Below are 6,304 nucleotides of genomic sequence, written 5' to 3' on the forward strand. Positions count from 1 at the left end.
TAAAGAAAAGTATAAAACTTTACTGAGATTTATTAAAAAAAAAAAAAAGTGGGGCACCTAGGTGGCTCACTCAGTTAAGCATCTGACTCTTGATTTCGGCTCAGGTCATGATCTCACAGTTCATGAAACTGAGCCCTGCATCAGGCTCTGCACTGGGATGGGTTGCACTGGTTGGAATTCTCTCTCTCCCTCTCTCTGCCCCTCTCCCATGCTCTCTCTCTCTCTCTCTCTCAAAAGAAATAAATAAACTTAAAAAAAAACTTGAATGAATAGAGAGGTATACTATGTTCCTGGATAGGAAGACTGTCATAAAGATGACATTCTTCCTAAATTGCCATGCAAATTTAAAACGATGTGAATCAGAAGAACAAATTGTTTTATTCTGGGGGGAGGGGGGGTCATGGGAGATGAGGAAAGGACTTGAGCTTGACCAAATGGGGCATCTGTGTGCATTCATCATGTCTTATCTTTTCTGTGTTCTGATGCTTTGACATCTGGGGCCTCACTGAGCCCAGAGAGACTGCCTCTCCCAGGGTTACCAATTCCTAGAGATTGCCTGTGGGTCTGTCTTCCAAATATAAACCAGCCAGTCCAGAGCCCACAGTCCCAGTCATGTCCTTTATCACATCTGAGCCTCTATCTCCCTGCCCTAATCATCCTAGGTACCAAACACCTAGACCCAGACCAGCACCTGCTGAAATTATTCAAACCAGCCAATGCTAAGCCTGGTTACTTTCTAGGGAAGTCACAATAAAGTCTCCTGCTCTGAGGTCCCCCATCCTGCTTCACCCCTGCTGCCTGAATGACCCCAGAGCTTCCCTGTGTGATCCTCTGTGGTGTGGCATGCCCCTTCAACTTGGGATCTCTGATTATAACAAAGATATTTTCAGTGGGAGTTGTTTTGTGATTTGTCGGGCTTAATTGTACCTAATTAATAACTAAACACAATTAAAAGACTGGTAGGCAGAATTCTTAAGATGGGTCCCCCACAATCCTGCCCTGGTTAGTTAATCAAACACTAACCTCGCTACTGCTGTGAAGGGATTTTGCAAGATGTAAATAAAGTCCCAAGAGAGTTGACCTTAAGACACAGATTATCTGGGTGACCTGGCTCAATCAGGGAAGACCTTTAAAAGCAGAGTTTTCTCTGGCCAGTGGCAGGAGATGAAGTTATAGAAAGAGGTGCTCCTGGGACGCCTGGGTGGCTCAGTTGGTTTAGTGACTGACTCTTGATTTCGGCTCAGGTCATGATCTCATGGTTAGTGAGTTCGAGCCCTGAGTCGGCCTCTGCCCTGGCAGTGCAGAGCCTGCTTGGGATTCTCTCTCCCTTTCTCTGCTCCTCTCCTGCTTGAGCTCGCTCGCTCTCTCTCTCTCTCTCTCTCTCTCAAAATAAATAAATAAATAAACATTTTAAAAAATTTAAAGAAAGAAGAGAAAGAGGCACTCCTGCTGGCTTCAAGAAGAAGCAAAAGGTGCTATTCTGTAAGCTGCTCTGGGGGCCACATGCACAGAACCAGTGGGCCTGGAAGAGGATCGCAGCCTCAGAGGAGAATTGCAGCTCCATGGACACCATGATTTCAGCCTGTGATACCTGAGCCAAGGACCCAGCTACGCTGTACCCCAGACTCCCAGTCCATGGCCCTGTGAGTTAACAAGTGTCTGTGGCTTTATGGCCACTGAGTTTGTGGAAGTTCACTGTGGTGGCACAGAATGTTCAGAGGATGGCTTCTAGAGTCATCCTGGGTTCAAACATCAGTTCTGCTGACCCCAAAGTAGTTACTTATGCCTCAGTTCACTCATCTGGAAAGTGGGGATAAATATATTACCTGCCTCATGGCTTAGTTGGTTGGAACTTTCCAACCTTGATCAGGTCACCTGCACCTGCCATAGACCCTCCTCCTGCCTAGACACTCAAGCCTGATATTTAAGTGACTTCTTACTCATTTATCAAGAGGAGTATAGCTGGCACAGAGTAAGTGCTCTCTCTATAATTGTTTGCCATTTTTATGCCTCTAAATTTAGATAGAAGAATAATCAGTTGAAAATGACCAAGGATAAAGAGTGTAAAATAAGGTTAATGAGTGGGCTGGCTCTATCAGATATTAAAAACGAGAACCAAAACCAAAACAACAACAACAAAAAACTTTTGAAGCTACAATAATTACGTCAGCATGGTAATGGTTCAAGAATAGACCATTGTTCAATAGAATAGAATCGATAACCAGATACACACATGTATACACATATATCCATCCACTTAACACATATTTATTGAGCGGGTGTTGTTCTACACACTGGGGTATGGGAGTAAAACAAAAGAAAAACCAACAAAACAGATGAAGCCCTTGCTCTCTGGGGTCTTTTACCTTAATAGATGGAGCCATACAGCAAACACATATATGATGTTATGTGAGGGATAAACACTAGGAAGAAAACCAGTCAGGATAAGAGGAGGGAGAGAGATAGAGATGGGATGGGAGAGATAGATGGATGGGAGGCCCCTTGGCCAGTGAGTGAGAAGTCACTCAAACATGGGGCATGAGTGTCTGGTCAGAAGGAGACTGTGTGGCAGGTGCAGGTGACCTGTTCAAGGTTGGTATGTTCCAAGCAGAAGGAGGGAAGGAGGCTAATGGCAAAAATGAGGCCTCTCCCCCAAAAGCCTGTGTGAATTTTAAACCATGGTGTTGCCAGATAGAATACAGAACAGCAGTTAAACTTTAATTTTAGAAACACAATGAATAATTGTTTAATGTAAGCATGTCCTATGCCGTACTGGGGACATACTTATACTAAAACTTTATTCATTATGTCTCCAGTCCAATTTTAACTGAATGTCCTGATTTTTTGTTTGCTAAATTTGGCAGTCCTAATAGAAAAAAAAAATGGTCATGACATAATGTTATGTTTAAAAATCACTATAATGGGCACGCCTGGGTGGCTCAGTCGGTTAAGTGTCCAACTTTGACTCAGGTTATGATCTCACGATTCTTGAGTTCAAGTCCCGCATTGGGTTCTGTACTGATAGCTCAGAGCCTGGAGCCTGCTTCCAGATTCTGTCTCCCTCTCTCTCTGCCTCTCCCCCACTTGTGCTTGTGTGTGCCTCTCTCTCTGAAAAATAAATAAACATTAAAAAAAATTTTTAAATCACTATGATGGACTGAATGTCTGTGTCTCCCTCCCCCCAAATTCATTTGTTGAAATCCTAACACCCAACATGATGCTATTAGGAGGTGGGGACTTTGAGATGATTGGGTTATGAGGGAGGAACCCTCAGGAATGGGATTAGCATCCTTGTTCCTCAGAGAGCTCTTTTCCCCCTCCTGCCATGTGCCAACACACCAGGAAGAGCAGGGAGCAGGTTCTCAGTGGACACTGAATCTCCCGGCACCTTGCTCTTGGATTTCCAGCCTCCAGAAGTGTCTTTGGGGTGCCCACTCTATGGTATTTTTGTTATATCAGCCCAAATGGACTGAGAAAATCATGACACAAGATTAGGTTTACAATAAAATCTCAACCATATTAAAAACAGATAGGAAATGTCTGGAAAAGAATACACTAAAAATGTTAACCCCATCGTTCCTTCATAATTGCTGAATGGATTACATTTTAATTTTTTTCTTCTTTGCAAGTTTCAGTAATTTCCACATGCTCTACATCTTGTCCGATTTGTTCAAATCAGTCCGAGAACATAGAAGAATGCCCTTGGTAGACACAGAATGAATAACTGTTGATTGTTGAAGGACTGGACTTATTGTATATGTGTGAGTCTTATTTATGTATTTATTTATTTTCTGGGAGAGAATGCCTGTGTGAGTGGGGGAGGGGGAGAGAGAGAGAGAGAGAGAAGGAGGGAGAGAGGGAGAGAGCGGGGGAGAGAGGGAGAATCCTAAGCAGGCTCTACATCTAGCTTGGAGCCCCATGAGGGGCTCAATCCCACGACCCTGGGATCATGACTGGAGCCAAAATCAAGAGTTGGACACTCAAACAACTGAGTCACCCAAGGGCCCTGCATGTGCGACTTTTAAATCAGGAAATCTTCAGTTCAAGTGTGGGAAGCAGAGCTCCAGATGGGTTCACCGACTATGGGACCTAGAAAGGGGAGGGAGGAGAGAGTTTCAAGGGGGAGCCCTGGGTGCTCACTGCCATGTTCATCCCAGGAGGGGGAGGCTGGACGATTCTCCAGGAGGCTTCCATGTGATGGGGTGCGGGGTGGGGGCAGGTTTGTGAGGTTTGGTTGGGGGATGGTGCTATTCTGAGACCATGGACTGTAAGGGACCATGAGAGGCAGGAATAGGTGATTGAAGCCCCTCAGAGGTGAACAAAGCTCCCAAAAGCTGGGTGGGTCTCCTTGAGTTTGCAAGAGTCTGTTGAAGCTGCACGAGGGGCTCCACCGTGGTTGAAGACAGGCTGAGCAAATTGTACTCTCCCACCCCGCTGCATTAAGTCTTTGGGGGAAATGGGCCATTCCCCTTCTTCCAAAAGCATCCTAATGGATGCTGGGTTGGTCCCCGAAAAGCATTTGGCTTGAACAGACTGACCTCCTCGCGGCCCGTGGTCTTACAGCACCAGAGATTTGGCATGTCCTGTTTTAACATGCATCATGCTGCACTAGTCCATCCTCCTGTTGGGAACCACAAGCTTCCAGAATTCCAGACTGCAGTGTCTTGTCTGTGTTCTGGCCATGGAAGAAAACATCACGAAAGGTCAAGAGGCAAGGCTGGGAGAGGAGGAGTGAAATGCCCACTCATGTCCACTCTGCTGCTCTGTAGGAGAAAAGCCCCAGACGTTTATTGATCAGTTTGACAGTGTTGACGGGGCTTTTGTGTTCTGTTTATGTGGCTGTCTTCTGGTCTAGACTGCTCCTCATTCAGCCTCAAATCCCCGGCCAGTCCAGTGCCTGGCAGCTAGCAGGCCAGGCCGTGTTTATCAATCCCAGTTGAACTCTCCAGTTCAGTCTGGCACCAGACAAATGGAAACAAAGCTTAAAAAGTCTACCTTTAAAAAGCAAAATCTGGGGTGCCTGTGTGGCTCAGTCGGTTAAGCGTCCAACTTTGGCTCAGGTCATGATCTCACAGTTCGTGAGTTCAAGCCCCGCATCAGGCTCTGTGCTGACAGCTCAGAGCCTGGAGCCTGCTTCACATTCTGTGTCTCCCTCTCTCTCTGCCCCTTCCCTGCTCATGCTGTGTTTCTCTCTCTGTCTCAAAAATAAACATTAAAAAAAATTTTTTTTTAAATTAAAAAAAAAATAAAAAGCAAAATCCTCTGCACTGCAGAACCAGCTAGCCCTAGTATCAGCAGTCCAGAAGCCTGGGTCCTTGGGGGTAAACTCATCAGGAGTTCCAGACAAAGACAGGGCTTGGGAGCCCCGGGGCGCCAAATGCCTCTTTATGGGGAAGAAGGTCTGGTTGGTGGCTTAAATGGAAACTTCCCACGTTTCCATATACAGTTTGGCCTCGGCATCCCAGAGGCACATCTTCTCTGCAAAGAGGGACTGAAGTCAGCTCTAGGGTCTTCCAACTCAAAGACCTTCATTTTGGTCTGTTCCTGTCTACTTTAGTGATGGCTCCCTGCCAGGAGAACCACGTGGGGAGCCCACGTGGACCTGGCCCATGTGGATCAGAGGAGGTCCACTATGGAAAAGCCACCGGCAATCGCGTCCCTCTGCCTTGCTCCGTTTGTCACTAACCTGGGCCTGCTCCTATGTGTTTGTTCATTCAGCAAGTGTTTATCAAGCACACATTCTGAGCCAAGAACTCAGCTGGGCACTGGCCCACGGCAAAGAGGCGAGGTCCCCCTGCGGTTCACCTTGCCAGCCTGTCTGCCTCTTTGCCCTCACCTCACCTCCTGGCCCTGCCCCCCTTGCTTATCAGGAGCAACCACACTCTCCTTCTGACTGCTTTTCCAGCTCGCCAAGCTTGGGCCTATTTTAGGACTTTTGTGTTTGCTGTTCCTTCTCCCTAGGGCTTTACAAGACCAGCTGCTTCTGCTCACGCAGTTCCAAGGTACCTCTTTCCCTCCTTAGAGAAGTGCCCACGGCCACCCTTGGACGCCCTTATTACTCTGAATCCACTTTATAATATTCATTTAGCACATATTGTTTGTTTTCTTCCTCCTGACGTTGGCCCCAAGAGAGAAGGGGCCCTTTCTGCTTTGCTGATGGTTTCCCCTTCCTGTTCCCTGTTCCTGTGGAACAGGGTTTGGCAAACAGTGGGTGCCCGGGGAAGTACTGACTGAAGCAATCTCTGTGGCTGGGCTTTTGTGACCTCACTTGGCCTGTAGGGGTACGTTGATCTCCCAGAGGGAG

This window comes from Panthera onca, chromosome D1, assembly GCF_046562875.1.
Source record: "Panthera onca isolate mPanOnc1 chromosome D1, mPanOnc1 haplotype 2, whole genome shotgun sequence".
Taxonomy (NCBI): Eukaryota; Metazoa; Chordata; class Mammalia; order Carnivora; family Felidae; genus Panthera; species Panthera onca.